This window comes from Gymnoscopelus microlampas, assembly GCF_963454915.1.
Source record: "Gymnoscopelus microlampas genome assembly, chromosome: 4".
In the NCBI taxonomy this organism is placed as follows: domain Eukaryota; kingdom Metazoa; phylum Chordata; class Actinopteri; order Myctophiformes; family Myctophidae; genus Gymnoscopelus; species Gymnoscopelus microlampas.
Window position 1 is genome coordinate 3,297,501 of NC_139941.1, and position 17,053 is coordinate 3,314,553.

At 40.0% G+C, this 17,053-nt stretch overlaps 1 protein-coding gene and 1 pseudogene across 2 annotated transcripts in view; one reads left to right on the forward strand and one right to left on the reverse strand.

Annotated features, from left to right (window-relative positions):
* LOC311042892 (H-2 class II histocompatibility antigen, E-S beta chain-like) overlaps positions 1-17,053 on the reverse strand; it is a 103,870-nt gene that overhangs the window by 52,551 nt on the left and 34,266 nt on the right. The window lies entirely within an intron of this gene.
* LOC311042899 (myosin heavy chain, fast skeletal muscle-like) overlaps positions 12,288-17,053 on the forward strand; it is a 187,326-nt pseudogene continuing 182,560 nt past the window's right edge. The window contains exons 1-13 of the transcript XR_014602875.1: positions 12,288-12,479; positions 12,561-12,704; positions 12,936-13,092; positions 13,176-13,203; positions 13,295-13,403; positions 13,534-13,626; positions 13,717-13,780; positions 14,056-14,154; positions 14,238-14,341; positions 14,873-15,011; positions 15,321-15,439; positions 16,624-16,767; positions 16,862-17,032. The product of XR_014602875.1 is annotated as a myosin heavy chain, fast skeletal muscle-like (transcript). The remainder of the gene's footprint in view (positions 12,480-12,560; positions 12,705-12,935; positions 13,093-13,175; positions 13,204-13,294; positions 13,404-13,533; positions 13,627-13,716; positions 13,781-14,055; positions 14,155-14,237; positions 14,342-14,872; positions 15,012-15,320; positions 15,440-16,623; positions 16,768-16,861; positions 17,033-17,053) is intronic.

Sequence of the window (17,053 nt, forward strand, 5' to 3'; positions counted from 1 at the left end):
CTTTATAGTAAAAGGAAATTGGTGGGGCGTCACAGTTGTCACTGTAGGAAGGTCTCAGACTATGACCATCTCTGACCTCATGAATATTTTCTTTTCTTTGTAGGAGGCTGTGGATATTGAGCCTTACAGCACCTTCATACAGACAACATGCTTTATTCTCTCTACTGAAAACAGCTGCCGTCAAGCCACTCACACAAAAAAAAAAATCTGCCGGAATTTTCTTCAAATAGAAGAAATTGTTTTTGGAGGCATGGAAGAACATTTAAAAGTAAACCCAAGCCAGAAATATTAGTGTAGTCATGGACTCAGACCTGACTGCCAGAATTTTTTCAGATTTTTTGCAGTTTTCTGCCAGAGATTTTTCATTGAAAAAACAAAAAAGTACTCAGGAGCCGAGATACAGAATTTTTAAGTTAACAAGGAAGTGGATAGGAGTCTAGATCTTCGAAAAATCATATCTTCTTGGTCTTTGGGTCAAATAAAAAAAAAATAGAAAAAAATATGTATTTTTTTTTCTCTTCTAAAAACGACTTAAGTCGTTCTTGGCAGGCAAGTGATGGATTCTAAAGAACGCATATATGCGTTATTGGCAGGCAACTAGTTCAAGCTATGTCACAGGTTAAAGGACTTATGTCTCAGCAAGATTTGGAAACAGTTGTCCACACATTCATTGCCAGTAGACTTGAGTACTGTAATGGTGTCTTTACAGGTCGTCTCCCTAAAAGAAAACTATCAGACGACTGTAGCTCATTCAGAATGTTGCCGCTAGAGTCCTTACTAATACCAAGAAAGTTCTTAGATTATCATATATTTCAAAATGTTACTGTTGGTTTAAAAGTGCCTGTCCCCAGAAGAGGTGATCTGGACAATACATTGCTTAAGAGAGAAGCCTTTTGGATAATTTTCTTTAATACCCTAACCCCAAATGGCCTTAATGTTCGATTCGATTTGAGACCTTTCCTTTGAGAGTGCGTAGAGCTTAAACGTCCACTATAGGTTATCTCAGCCTGGACATGTTTCCCTCTACCCCTTTCTCCAATGTTTTTCTGTAATCAATTGGGCTCAAGTTTTTTTTGCATTGTTACACATTCCCCATTTTTTCTTTAGAAAAATATTATTAGAATTTTGCTTTCTAAAGTTTCTCCTAAAGTTTTTTCCACCCCTAACTGTTTGTAACAATCATTAAAAATCATTGATACTTTTTTTGCTATATTTAATTGACCCAAACGTGTCAAACAGACAGACGACGTGGTGGTGTTTCCTTGTGCAGTCTCTTGTCCAAGAGCTCTTCACAAATGACTTCTGGTAACTGTCCCCTCCTGTATTACTCTGGAGAGTTCTTGATCCAGTGCGTTTCTCTGCAGGCCCGGCGCCACGGGGGGGGGCTGAGGGCGCATGGCCCCCTCAGTTTCAAATTGTGCCCCCTCAGTTTATTTTGGGGAGAAATAAATAATTATTTTTTTGATATAAAATCGGTAAAATCAGGCAAAAATAAGAATTAAATAACATAAGCCTAACCTAACCCTAACCCCGAAATAAAGTAACAAAAAAACGCCCAAAAACGTCCACAAGCCGTGCAATTAACCGCAACATTTTGCGGTTCCCGCAAACAGGTCCCGCGACATGCACGCACGCTGCGCGACTGGTGTGCCCCGCCACAATTTTCAACTGCCCCCTCAGTCATTTCATCCTGGCGCCGGGCCTGTTTCTCTGTCTCCCAATGTTGGTTGTGTTCCTGTTACCATATATAAATATTTCTCAGAGCGTCCCAGAAATATGTAACTTTTTGTATATTGTTGTTGTATATTCAATATTACATTTTCTTTAAATTCAATATGAAAATAGTGTGCACAATTCACTGTCACACTAAAATAGTGTGATGGTCACTTGTCAGTAATGGGTAATTATCCACCCCACCCATGCTGATAGGTAGATTGAGGACACTCCCATGTAATGAGTTCACCTTTGTCCCAGTCCCTTTATAAGTGAGTGCATCCATTCTCTGTTAAACCCTGAGGAAGACTTTACTGTCAAAGTGGGTTTATTTTTAATAAACTTTTTGCATCGTGGCTAAGAGCTGTGCGGCCTCATCCTTTGTCAATACTGTTGGTTTATAAAGCATTGAATGGTTTAGGGCCAAACTGTTTCTTATCTTGTACCACGTATTGAACCATCCAGCCCTCTCAGGTCATCTTGGATAATAGTCCATGGGCCAGACGAGAAGTCAGGGACACGTAAGGTGGCAAAATCTCTTTGGCACCATTTTGTTTGTAGGGTCCATATAAGTACTTTGAAACATGATAACCTTTTCAAATGAGTAGCTTTAATACTTTTTTAGGACATTCATGTTTTTGCCATTATCTCCCCACATTATCTGCACAGTAGTTCTGTACCTGGCCAATAGAACCGTTCGCAATTTGGTGTTAGGAGAATTTCTCACTTGAACTGAGTCAATGGGTACCTAGACATGAAAAATCACAGAGGTTCTCATCCGCCATAGTGCCACGAATAGCGCAATGGCCAAATCAAAAATGGCCGCCATCGCCTAAGATGAAAATCCAACTTGTTTTGTTTCTGAGTGTATATACACATGCAATACCTCCATGTTGACTAATTGTGGGGTGGGGAATTCATTTCTGTTATGACCACTTTGGGTGATGTTGACCTTGAAAGGTCATGGTCAAGGTCATCTTTCTATTTCGAAGACCTTGGCCATAACTTGGCCATTGTTAGGACTAAAAACAGGTGTAATAAGACTAATTAAACTAATTCTGGCATTTATAATTTCTTTCTGATATTGTTTTGACCATTAAGGAGCATCTTGTCATTGAAATATGTAAGTCAATGCAATTTTTCAATAACTTTCATTGTATTTTTTTTTCCAATAATGATTTGTATTATTTCTAACAAGACATACAAAGACATACAAATAAAATCGTAACTCAAAATCAAATAACAATTCCTCTCAAAGTGCACCATATGTGTGCATGCTGGTTAGTGTGATGGACTTTTACAGGATGGATTTTAAATGTTTCCATGGCAGAATATGATGCATGGAACTCCAGCAGCACGGCACCCACATCGGCGAGTGTCACACTTGCCTGAATACTTGCATGCTGTGAGCAGACTTGGTGGTAAGGCCTTCAGACACTTAGATGGCAGGAGTGTACCAAAGTGCTCCTCCCATCCATGTTCCATTGGTGCTAGTCTTGCCTGAGGTTCCTTGGCTGTCGCAACAGGTCGCAAGCCCTATGCACCAGAAAGACACCTTGGATGTGGCCTCTGATCACACTACTTGTGGGAGGGAGAGCATCCATTCCAGCACTGGCACAGGTATAGTTTTCTACCCTGAGGTCATCAAATGTCTTGCTGTTGTACTTGAACTGGACCCTGCCCACACACGCACCAAGTACTTCTCTGTCAACGCGTGTCTTGTTCGGTCAAGGTGTCTGCCTCTCCAAAGATTGTCAGATATTGCACTGGGTCAAAAGCCATATCTGCATGTTTGGTCCCCACCTTACTCATGCAGTCATCTCCAGTCAGGATGTGTGCCTTGATCACTGTCTTGGCTAGTGGTGCTCCAAGATGAGAGACTGCTTGATGCAGTGGGAGGATGCACCGCTTCTCACCAGTGCCATACTGCTGCCAGATCTCCTTCATCCTCAGTGCTTGGAAGTAAGTATATGGGGTGTAGTATAGCAGTAATGTGAAGGTGTGTGTGTCATTGGAGACTATGACAACTCTCTTGCACTGTTTCACATGAACAGCCCACTCCACATGCACCACCATGGGGCGGCAGTGGCTCAGGGGTAGAGTGGCCGGGTAGAGTGAACTGGAAACCGCAAGGTTCCTAGTTCGATACCGGGCTCCCCAGAGTTAGTGTCGAAGTGTCCTTGAGCAAGACATTGAACCCCTAATTTCTCTGAGCAGTTTGGTGCCTTGCATGGTTTCCTCCGCCATCGGTGGGTGAATGTAACGTACAATCTATGTAAAGCGCTTTGGATAAAAACGCTATATAAATGCACCATTTAGCATTTACCACCAGCCTGTCAGCCTCAGCACCAATGGCTGTCCTGGAACTTATGGCCTGCAAGTGTGTACGGACCTGCAAGTTTCCAGACTGTTCCTGCCTTGCCAACAAATTAAAGTGCACAGAAATGTGCAAGCTACAAACCTGCAGCAATCAGAAGGAAGAGGAGGAAGATGAAGTGGAACTGATTGATTATGATGATGATAATGATGACGATGACGAATACTGAAGAATTGATATTGGTATGACAGTTATGATGATGGTGATGATGATCATTGATTAAAGTACCTCTCAAGCCTACTCCATAAACCGACTCTGTCACGGACCCTGTGGTCCACAGACTTGGACCTCCTCTCTGTCCCTAAGGCAAACAAGTGAACCATGTTCTGAACCTTGTTCTGAAGGCTCTGTCGGGGACAGAGCCTTCAGTGTGGCAGCCCCCACCCTGTGGAACTCTCTCCCAATAGGGATTGGTCATGCTCCTGCTCCATGCTCATGCAACACTGGACTCTTAAGGCTGTGTGTCTTGAAAAGACACCTATTCTCTCAGGCTTATGGCATATAGTTGTTTGTTGTTTTGTTAGTTTGGTTGTTCATTGTTTTTGAAAGGCGCCATATACATTCAAGCTACTATTATTATTATTATTTTATTAATATTAAAGTGAATGAAAGAGAGAAAATTATTCTCCCCCCCCCCCTCTGTATCACATGTTCTGTTCAAAAAAAGTGGCACGCTTTCTTCATTATTTGAATATATGGTTGGTGTCTTTGAAGACTGATAACTGTGACTAATCTACCACTTGGGAAAGGCTATCATGATCAAATATCATATAGGGATATAGACCTATTCAAAATACAAAACTAGATTTTGCAAATGTTGCACTTGAGTGACCCCGATTAGTGAAAATGCTGTTCACATCGTATCACAACGTGAAGTGTTGTGAGCTTGTAGACATGCCATTTGCTGAATGTTTGCCCCAGAATAGGCATGCTAGGGTTCATGTGGTTAAATAAGTGAATGTAAGAGATTGAATAATGTTTTTTTCCCTCTGTATGACATGTTCTATTCGAAAAAGGTTAGGCGATTTTTTCATTCTTTGGATCTATGGTTGGTGTCATTGAAGGCTGATAACTAGGACTAAGCTACTACTTGGGAAGGGTTATCATGTTGAAATATTATCTAGGGATATAGACCTTTTCAAAATACCAAACTAGAATTTGCCACCTTGAGTGTCCCTGATTAGTGAAAATTCTGACCTGGGCCCATGGACTATAAGTCTGTTTTATGTCCTCAAATTCAAAACTATAATTTCTTCTGCACAGCATTATTCCAATTAGAACTAAGAAATAACAAGTGAATGTTTCCAGTGACTGTGGACAGTGTACATCAGATTTGAAAATACATTACTTGATAGTTTCAATCTACAGGACACAAGCAAAATGAACATTTTCAAGAATTGCTTGATGCTATGCTGCCCCCTAGCGGTACAAAATAATAATGGTGTGCCCTGTGTCACATGTTTTATGTTGTGAAGCACTTTGAATTGCCTTGTTAACGTGTTATGCCCTGCTATATTAAGTTGAAGGGTACTGTAATGTTCACTTCACATCACTAAGCACTTTGTCTTATGTAATGGTAAGTTATGGCTCTCTTAGCAATGTTTTAGACACTCAGTGAGTGTTTATACAGTGTTATAAGCAGATTATAATGCACTATAAGTATGTTTATAATAATAATGATAGACATGGGCTTCTTATAAAGTGTCACTTATATTTTCCATTACAATGTGTTTAATCATTATTTCCCATCGGTTTAATTATAATGACACAATGTTTTCAAACCAAACAATTTAAACACAATTCTAAGGTAGGGTAAGTGATATGTCTTCGTTAAAATAAGCGCTAAATAAATCTATATTCTGATAGTAATCATTGCTATAGAGTGTTTGTTCAGTGAGGGCGCGCTCCCACCGCACTTTTATTTTACCTCTGGGGCAGAATCTGCCAATGCTTTGTCAATGCAAATGCGTGGATTCTTGGAAAAAATCCGCAAGACCAGGAATCCACGCATTTGCATTGACAAAGCATTGGCAGATTCTGCCCCAGAGGTAAAATAAAAGTGCGGTGGGAGCGCGCCCTAAAAGTGGTTTCCCAGTTTCTCCAGCTCTTTGGTAAACAGAAAACACATTTTCAGTTAATGATAGCAATTTTATCCAATCAGGAGAGAGAACTCCCACAGGATACAGGATAAATAAGTGATGACGCAAATAAATAAGCAGACAACATTTGAACTGTATCACTACAACATTAAGCTGATAAACGGTACTCTCTCCTAATGGCTGACAATTTGCAACTGAAAATGTTTATTAAAGAGCTGAAGAGACGGGGAGGCCGCTGTTACTGAACAAACATACAGCAATCATAATATAGTGTTTTAAGACTTAAAGTGGCAACTTTTTTAATGAATGAATGATATAAAATGTAATTTTGTCCAATCTGTATGGTAGAGTATGTTAATACAATATAACTTCTACAATTGAGTGGTTGTATTTTGTCTCTTGTCTCCTGCTCTTCTATTGAGACATTTAGATCGTGTCAAAGGTCATGTCTCACCTAGACACAGGACCTGACACAAATTTTGACCTGATGATCAAGATTCAATTTATCCCCTGAGCAAGCAGGCAGGCTTTATTAGCTCAATGGTAAAACATTTCAGCACTTGCACAGGAAACCCGGGTTCAAATCCAGGGTAGAAAGTTACATCACCAAAAAAACGTTTAGTTTTCACCGAAGAATATCACTTACCCTACCTTTAAAATCACTCAAAATTGCATTATTGTTGCTGGGCAGAAACCTTGTTGTTCCTACTTTTAATGTTTTTATTTATTCTTTCCATAAATCAATACCCTATTTCGTCGTACAAGAGTGTTGCAAAATGAAAATAAAGCTGATCTACGAGCTCACAATGTGTTACGATGCAACATGTTGTGAGCTTGTAGATCAGCTATTTTTTAAACAAATAATTGGTTAAATGTGTGGTTGGGGATTATACATATTGAAATATGAGCAAGAGCTTTTGACTAAATAATAACTACATTGGATCCCCTGTTGTAGGCCCCTGCTTTAAGCCCTGTAGTAAGACTAGCAGGTCTACAAGGTCAGAGCATGTCACGGCAGCGTATCTATGTTCCCCAGGTTAGTCAGGGGATATTTATAAAATCTTGCAATAAATTCCTTACGAAGAAATGTCTTCACCAATGTGTTTGTAAAGGTGTCTAGTAACACATCACACAAAGGTTGAAATTCAATTTCCCTAGGGGAATCTGTGACAGCTGTTGAAAGTTGGGGTACCCTTATCCTTATGCGGAAAAAAAATACAAAATTGTATTCTGCGTTAAGTAGCATGGAAAGGGTCAAACTAGTTTTTGACGGCATTCGGCACCGAATGCCGTGCTATGAACTTGTAGATCTGCTATTTAAAAAAAAAATCTTGAACATTTGTGCAAATATTTGAATTTATTTTATATATTTTTGACTCAAACCTTTGCTTCTGGGGGGTCCCTATTACAAAATATTTTGAGATGGGGGTCCGTGGCAAAATCCTACTATAATTCTAGTAACCTCTGTAGTGGTGTAGTGGTGTAGTGGTGTCACAACCCGGTTCTCCTCACTGGCTGGAGCAATTGCTCTGATTTCTCAAACAGCCATTGACCATTACCATCTGAACGCAACTGTGAAGCCCGTTTTTCAATTTCATCAAATCTCAGCTTCTAATTAGCGTTTATGTGTCAAACACTGTCGCCTCCCGGGTTGCGAGATCATGTGCGCATATCTAGTATCTAGTACATATAATTTTGGTTATCCTTGACATGAAAAGGTTTAAGCACCACTGATATAGCAACATACGTTTGCTTACATTTAGACCGCAGGTCGAATTGGTTTAAAGATTTGGGTTTAGGCTACTTTGTATCTGCTTGATTGGATGGGCAAGCTGTGACCAGTACCATGGACTGTATTAGCCCCAATACGAACCTGGGCTGGCTACCGGAATCGGTGGAACACCGGCAAAGGGTCCGTGGTTTACCTTTTTCACCACATCGTCCCCTAATAGGCTCTATGCACAGCAGCCATATTGGGAATGAATTGGGCCCCTTGCTTACTTCCTTCACAGGTGTAACCAATAATACTAATTAAGGCTCTGTTCCATTTAGTGTGGCATAGTGGTTGTCTTATTTTCAAGAACCCCCATAACTCTCAGAGTTACACACCCACCATAAGGGGCCATTTGGGAACCAAAATGGAGTGTTTCTAGTGAGCCAACATGCACGATATCAGCACCCTGACTCGAATGGAACAGAGAGCCTTCATTAGTATCATTGGTAACACCTGTGAAGGAAGTCAGAAGAGGCCCAATTTTTTCCAAAATGGCTGCTGTGCATAGAGCCTATTCTACAGATGTTTGAGGATTTTCCGGAACCCTAACTTTTTAGAACAGGGCAAAACAACCGTTTAAATCGCTTATTTAGTCAGGCTGTGGCCATGTTTCCCATTCAACCCGGAAGAACCCCCTACGTCAGGTGCCAGTACTGCTCCCGGTTCGGCTACAATGGGAAAACATGGCCACAGGCTGACTAAATAAGCGATTTAAATGGTTGACTTGTTTAGCCCCGTTCTAAAAAGTGAGTGTTCCCGGAAAATCCTTAAACATCTGTAGAATTAGGGGACTACCTTTAGTTTTTGGATTCGATGTGGCAAAAAAGGTAATCCACGGACCCTTTGCCGGTGTTCCACCGCTTTCGGTAGCCAGCTAGCCCATGCAGTGGAACCTCATCTCGGAGCTGTATAGCGGAGGGAGAGGTTCGTAATGGGGCGAGGACTGTATATCGGCCTTGTGAGAGAGGCTGTGTTTGCAATTATAAATGACATAGTTTGTTAATGAATGCATTTATGGTGAAATGTAATGCTGAAATGAAATGCGATGAGTACAGGGCATGGAAATAACGTTAGGTGAGACACTTTTTTTATGGTCAAGAATTTAAGTGCCAGTAGGCTACCCCAGTGAAGCCAGTCCCATTAAGCCAGTGGGATATTTGTTGGAGCTGTTACCAACTCATAGACCAGTGGTTCTCAAACTGTGGGTCAGGACCCAGATGACAGCGAAGTGAAAATGTAAGGACTTTTAAGACCTTAAATTGTCTTAAAAACTTTTAAGACATTTTTGATTGGCCTACCTAAAATAAAAAAGAAAGAAAAAGACCATTGCAGCATCAAAAGTTATCAACAAACTATACTATACAAACTGGTCAAACATTGGCCTTAATGTCAAATAATATAAGAAAGATAGATGCAAACATTGTGAAAATAGCTTGTAGATCTGCTAGTTTCACTATGTTTTATCTGTGGAACCGAGTCAAACTAAATGCAATGCCTCAACTCCTACAATTCCAAGTGCTTGTCAGGGTGGGGGGTCCCCAGTTCAAATATGATTATTTTGGGGGGTCACGGCCTGAGAAGTCTGAGAACCACTGTTAGACATCTGTGACCCTGACTACAAAAACATCAAAACTAAAGCTGTCAAATTGAGTGAAGTTTCCTCCTGAAATGGAGTGGAATGGAAGTATGAAGTAGCATACAATGGACATACTCAAGTGAAATGACAACTTCCTCAAAATTATAAATACAGTATTTGAGTGAATTTACTTATTTACTTTCCTCACTGAATATTGACTAACATTATTATGTTCCAAATAATTTATCGGACAAGATATGCTGTAATGACCAAATGAATAAACCCAGTAGCACCCCACCACCCTGCCAATTAAAGATTATTTTTATCCTATAGCCACCATGGACATAATAAACCACATTGCCAAGAAGAAGCACCACCAAGTATCATGTGGATGTTGGAAGTATAATTTTACAATTTTATTAATAGATTTGAAATGTTAAATGTTAATGGCTAAATTATATTATTGCAATGTCTGCCGGAATGAAAGGACCTTTTAAGGGCAACTCCTACTTTTAATTTCTGCACAGCATGCACTAAACACTTCATATAAAGCAGGCTGAGATGGACCGACCCAGAGCTCATTGCAGAGGAGTTCAGAGTTCCATTTGGTGGTGAGTGAGACTTCATCCGTCCTTCATAGTCCTATTAATTTATTAGACATGTTAGCTATTCATACTTAGTCATATCAATGTTTTAGAGATGTTAGATATTCATCGTCATATAAATGTTATACAGATGTTAGCTATTCATAGTCATATAAATGTATTAGACATGTTAGCTATTCATTTTGATCATGACTCTGTGCATAGTGCGACATAACTATATGATCGAGGTTACACACACATAGGCTATGAGTGGACCGAATCATTTATTTTATATTTCACACATTTTATTTATAGTGATATGGGTTAGGCCAGATTGGAATGTGCTTTTGTTCATTCATTTCTATTTAGACATTTCAATAATTGTGTGATTATGTAAACAATAATTCACATGTGTTTTTACCAGATACTTTCTTACTCTTAATAAAGTAATTATTTGGAAGAGTACTTTTACATCTACTATAGTTATTATTTTAAAGTAACAAGATTTTTTACTTGAGTACAATTTGGCTAGTCTACCCAACTCTGAATGTAACCTTAATTCATACAATGGAATTAAAGTGTATGAGAAAAAACATCTAGCATTGCTTCAGTACAAATACAAAAAACAAGACACAGGGCTGTAATGAAAAAAAATGAATACAAAAAAGACTAACTTGGAGAAAATGGATCTTCTTAGTGCAACAAAAAAAAATCTCTCTTACGAAGTGGTGTGTGGCAAGAATGAAAATTAGGATTCATATAATCTAATTGAATTCATGATTATAAATAGTAGTGTATTAAATCATTCAACTCATATTAATGTCCTCAAAATGATGTGTTTTTCCCCACACCTAGGGGTTGCACAAAAGGTTTCACTGCTACTGGTAGAGGGGAAAAGTGAGTATTCATAGTTTTTTTGTTAAACCTACAATAATAATAATAATAATAATACATTTTATTTATAAAGCACTTTACATTCTCACGAATCTCAGAGTGCTACAGATTAAAAGCAGAGCATAAAAGCAGCATAGGCAACAAACATTTTTAAAAGACCCAACCAGGCTAAACTAAGAGGGCCAACATTTAGAATTTAAAACTCATACGAAAAACAATCAAAGTCAGTGAAAAGTTAGAAAAATGCTTTTTTTAAAAGGTAGGTTTTCAGTCCATTTTTAAAAGCATCAGTGGACTGTGGCGCTCTCAGGTGGTCTGGGAGGGCATTCCACAGACAAGGGGCTGTGTGGCAGAAGGCCCGGTCGCCCATGGTGCGGAGGTTGGTGTCAGGCACAACAAGAAGGTTGGTGTTGTTGGAGCGGAGGCTTCGTGTGGCAGGTTTTGGGGTGAGGAGTTCTTTGAGGTAGGGGGGGGCGTTGCCGTAAATGCACTGATGGGTGAGAAGGGAAATCTTGTATTCGGTCCTGAAGGAGATGGGGAGCCAGTGAAGTGAGCGGAGGATGGGTGTGATATGGTCATATTTTCGCACTCTCATCAGGACCCTAGCAGCGCTGTTTTGGATGTATTGGAGCCTTTGGAGGCTCTTGCTAGGGATCCCGATGAGTAGTGCATTGCAGTAATCCAGCCTGGAGGAGATAAAGGCGTGGACGAGTTTCTCAGCATCTGGCAGGGTGAGTGTGGAGCGGAGTGTGGAGATGTTCCTGAGGTGAAAAAAGGACGTTTTACAGAGGTGTTTAATGTGTGCCTCGAAGTTGAGGTGCGGGTCCATTTTCACACCCAGGTTGGTGACTGTGGATGAGAGGGGGAGATTTTGACCGGAGAATGAGATGCTGGTTATGGGGCATGATTTGATCTGGTGGGGGGTGCCGATTAAGATGGCTTCAGTCTTGGAGCTGTTTAGCTGAAGGAAATTGCGGTTCATCCACGCCTTTATCTCCTCCAGGCAGGTGGTCAGTGTGGATGAAGGAGATGGTGCCGGCAGGTCTGCAGGGGGGGTGACGGAGATGGTGGTGGCTGGTTTGCGGAGGGGTGGGTCAATCTTGAGGTACAGTTGAGTGTCGTCTGCATAGCAGTGGAACGAGATGCCATACAATAAGCGATAAGAATAGTCCTACATAGTCCTACAGTTATCTGCTCAGATCTCAAGTCAGCAAAGGCATCAACGCCATCTATTTGTCCGTCTACAGAAATCCGCCACCATGAGGATGCAGAGATGGAGCAGTATGGCAAGGCCGCCATTTACCTCCGTAAGCCAGAGAAAGAGAGAATGGAGGCTCAAGCTTTGCCCTTTGATGCCAAAACTGCAGCATATGTGGCCGATGTTAAGGAGCTGTACCTCAAGTGTAAAATTTTAAAGAAGGACGGTGACAAAGTCACCGTGGAATTGCTCGACACGAAGGAGGTAGGTAGAGGTGTATCTAAAATCAAATAGTGGCTCAGTAAAAATCACATACATTCTGAAGTTGTGCTTTTTTTGTTTTAGGAAAGAGTTGCAAAGGAGGTTGATGTCACCCCTATGAACCCTCCCAAGTACGACAAAATTGAGGACATGGCCATGATGACCCACCTCACTGAAGCCACCGTCCTATATAACCTCAAAGAGCGTTATGCAGCATGGATGATCTATGTAAGGTTTTCTACATGCTGAGAACAGTACAACAATGCACCAGTCGATAGCAGAGAAACACAGACTACAAGTTATATTTCACATCAAGTGAAAACCTTAGAATAACAAATTCAACTTGCCACCTGCAAATCGTGACTGTAATCCCAGCTCTAGTGATCCGTTGTCCCAGATATGTGGCATGCTCAGTGCTATGTTGTATGATGTTAATGTTCTCTCTCTTCTCCCTTTCAGACCTACTCTGGCTTGTTTTGTGCAACTGTGAACCCCTACAAGTGGCTCCCAGTGTACGACCAGGAGGTTGTAAATGCCTACAGAGGCAAGAAGCGTATTGAAGCTCCACCCCACATCTTCTCTGTCTCTGACAACGCCTATCAGTTCATGCTGATGGGTACGTACTACAATGTCAACAATATATAACTATAATGGTTTTGTGCTGTATCCATGATAAAAAAATTGCTTTACATTTTACAGATAAAGAGAACCAGTCTGTCCTGATCACGTAAGTTTCCCATCTACTAGGCATTAAAAAAAAGAACATTGTACACAAATTGACTAACTGCATTTCTCTGAATGTATGCATTCATAACCAGTGGAGAATCCGGTGCTGGAAAGACTGTGAACACCAAGCGTGTCATCCAGTACTTTGCAACAGCTAGTTCTGCAACTGGAGAAAAAGCGGCCGAAGCCGGTAAAATCAAGGTATATGTACAGGTTTTTTACTTTAACAAATACATGTTTGTGAACATAAAGCATTTATATGCAATATAACAATTCAATTTGAAAGAATTCTGACCAAATGTTTAATTGGGCGATGTCTAAAACATTCTAGGGGTCACTGGAGGATCAGATTATTGCAGCCAATCCCTTGCTGGAGGCCTATGGTAATGCCAAGACTGTGAGGAATGACAACTCCTCTCGCTTTGTAAGTGTAAATAATGATATTTTATGAGAATACCTGCCATCATTCCACAATCTTAGAGGGATGCAACAAATTGTGCTATATATCAAACAGGGTAAATTCATCAGAATCCATTTCAACACAACGGGCAAACTGTCCAGTGCTGATATTGAGACATGTAAGTATGAAGTTCACAGATGATAAACTATACATGCGTTAATTTGAGGATCATATTTTGAGTTATGAACAACCCATACAGATTATTATTATTATTATTATTATTATTATTATTATTATTATTATTATTATTATTACCCTTATTATTATTATTATTATTATTATTATTATCATCATCATCATCATCATCATCATCATCATCATTATTATTATGTACAACCCATATAGATTATTATTATTATTAATATTATTATGAATTATGTACAACCCATATAGATCTGCTGGAGAAGTCCAGAGTGACCTTCCAGCTTCCTGCAGAGAGAGGTTACCACATCTTCTTCCAGATGATGACCAACCACAAACCTGAGATTATTGGTAAGTGAAATAACTAATGATGCAGTGAGAACATAAATGAATGAATAAAAACACAATGTCACACTTTTTTAATTCCTTTTAAGAAATGTGCCTGATCACCTCCAACCCCTATGACTTCCCGTTGATCAGCATGGGTCAGATCACTGTGGCCAGCATTAATGACAAAGAAGAGCTGGACGCTACTGACGTCAGTGAACATTATTTTTTTATACTCACTGTTGTTCTGCAAAATGTATTTTCTAAAGCAGTGCTTTTCAAAGTTTTCAGGCTGTGACCCCTCAACATAATCATATTTGAACTGGGGACCCCCCACCCTGACAAGCACTTGGAATTGTAGCAGTTGAGGCATTACATTTAGTTTGACTCGGTTCAACAGATAAATATAGTGAAAATAGCCGATCTACATGTTTTCAATTTTTTTCGCCTCTTTCTTAGGTAATATTTGAAAATTTGGCCAATGTTTGACAATTTGTATAGTATAGTTTGTTGATTACTTTTGACACAGTAATGGTCTTATTTGTTGTATTTGTATTTATTTATTTATAGGTATTAAAAGGTCTTGAATGTCCTTAAATTGTCACTATAGAAATGTGCAGATACCCTGTATACACTTATACTGTATGTTGGTTTGTTTACTGTTTTAAACAGTTTTAAAGGATGTTTGTTCATCTAATGCTTAATCTCAATGTTTGAATACCTCTCTGCTTATTGACATCAGGATGCTATTGACATCCTGGGCTTCGACGCTGAGCAGAAACAGTACATCTACAAGTTCACCGGTTCAGTGATGCATCATGGGGTCTTGAAGTTCAAACAGAAGCAGCGTGAGGAGCAGGCTGAGCCTGATGGCACGGAGGGTGAGCTGCATCTTTATTATTATTATTATTATTAGTAGTAGTAGTAGTAGTAGTAGTAGTAGTATTATTATTATTATCATTATTATTATTTATCATGATGGCACGGAGGGTGAGCTTCATCTTCAACTAAGAAATGAAAATAATGCATACTTTGTCACAAGTATTGTATTTACTTATATTCTAAATGAAGCTAAATATATTTTCAATAGATTTCCTTTTTTTTTATAAGCTTACTGTAAATTGCACTCTGGATTAAGAGCGTCTGCTAAATGCCTAAATTGTAAATTGCAAATTGTATGAACATTTCAGAGGCTGACAAGATTTGCTACCTGTTGGGTCTGAACTCAGCAGAGATGCTTAAGGCGTATTGCTACCCCAGAGTGAAAGTCGGAAACGAGTATGTCACTAAGGGACAGACTGTGCCACAGGTGAGTAAGTTACATTAGTTCCATGATATGATTTCATACACACCTTATATCCTCAACACAGCATACCATTACAACTCTGACATCTTTTTGAGTGTCCAGACTGTCTTAAATCAGCTTCTGTAAATAAAATGATCCTCCAACATTATTCAAATTCATTTCTATGTATTTATTTAATATATGACGAGCATACAAAAAATATGACTTTGCAGAAACATGTGCAGTTCCCTGCACCTCTGAAATATTATTTTAACAGTATTGTCATACCTGCACAAAAAAAAAAAAAAAGAAACACTACACATTGTGTATCTAACCATACAACCCCTCCCACTCCCTCAGATCAGGTAACACAGGGAAGCTGTCAGAACCTTCCTTAAAGGCAGCGGCACCGATTTTGGGCCGACTCGGCATCGGAAAGCGTTGGATATCGTCTTTCCGTCGATTAGGGGTCCGTGGGGGCGTCCGTCGGGGCCTGATTGGCCGACTCGGGGAAACCGAACATGTTCAGTTCTTGTTCCCCCTCTTCACTACCCGACTGGTACAACCGTCGGGTAGTGAAGAGGGGGGAGAGAGAGGTGTAAAGGTTTGGTCTGAGCTATCTTCGACGTTGCCAGATTCTGTGAGTGAAACCAGCGACCAGGTCTATGAAAACCTACATTCACTGTTTCTCTCTCTCCCCGTCTCTCAAAGCCAGAGAGAGAGAGATGGGACAGACTGTTCTCCCGTCTGGCTCCCGAACTGTGGAACAAACTCCCCATTGCAGTAGAACTGCAGACTCACTCCCAATCTTCTACCGTAATCTGAAGACTCACCTCTTCAGACTTCACCTTAGCCCGTAGCACTTGCCGTAGCACTTTCCCCAGCCTTGATGACCTTGCAGGCTTATGTAAAGGCTAAAATGTAATTTAAATAGCATGTTATGGAGACAAATGCCATGTTAATTTTTAGACCTGGCATCCTATAATGTGTATGGTGTGTATCTTCTTTAGATGATGCTGTTTAGACTGATGATACAGTAGGTTATTGGTTTACCTATGATCCTAGATTACTATTGCTATGCATTTGATGTATTACCTTGTGTTTTCCTTGCTTATTGTATATCACTCTGTATTAAGAGCGTCTGCTAAATGCCTAAAATGTAAATTGTGTAATTCACACCCCTACTAATAATGTTCCTATTTCCTTAGGTAATGAACTGTGCCTTGGCCAAGTCCATCTATGAGAAGCTGTTCTTGTGGATGGTCATTAGGATCAATGAGATGCTGGACACCAAGCAGCAGAGAAACTACTACATTGGTGTGCTGGACATCGCTGGTTTTGAAATCTTTGATGTAAGCATGGACTTTTTTTTAAGTGGGAGACTCATTCTTTTTGTCAAAATTACGCAAGTTCAAGAGATTGGGCTAATGATATTTCCACTCACAGTTCAACACCCTGGAGCAGCTGTGCATCAACTTCACCAATGAGAAACTGCAACAGTTTTTCAACCACACCATGTTTGTTCTTGAACAAGAGGAATACAAGAAAGAGGGAATCCCCTGGGATCTCATTGACTTCGGCATGGACTTGGCCGTCTGCATTGAGCTCATTGAGAAGGTATACAATTATTCTGTACTT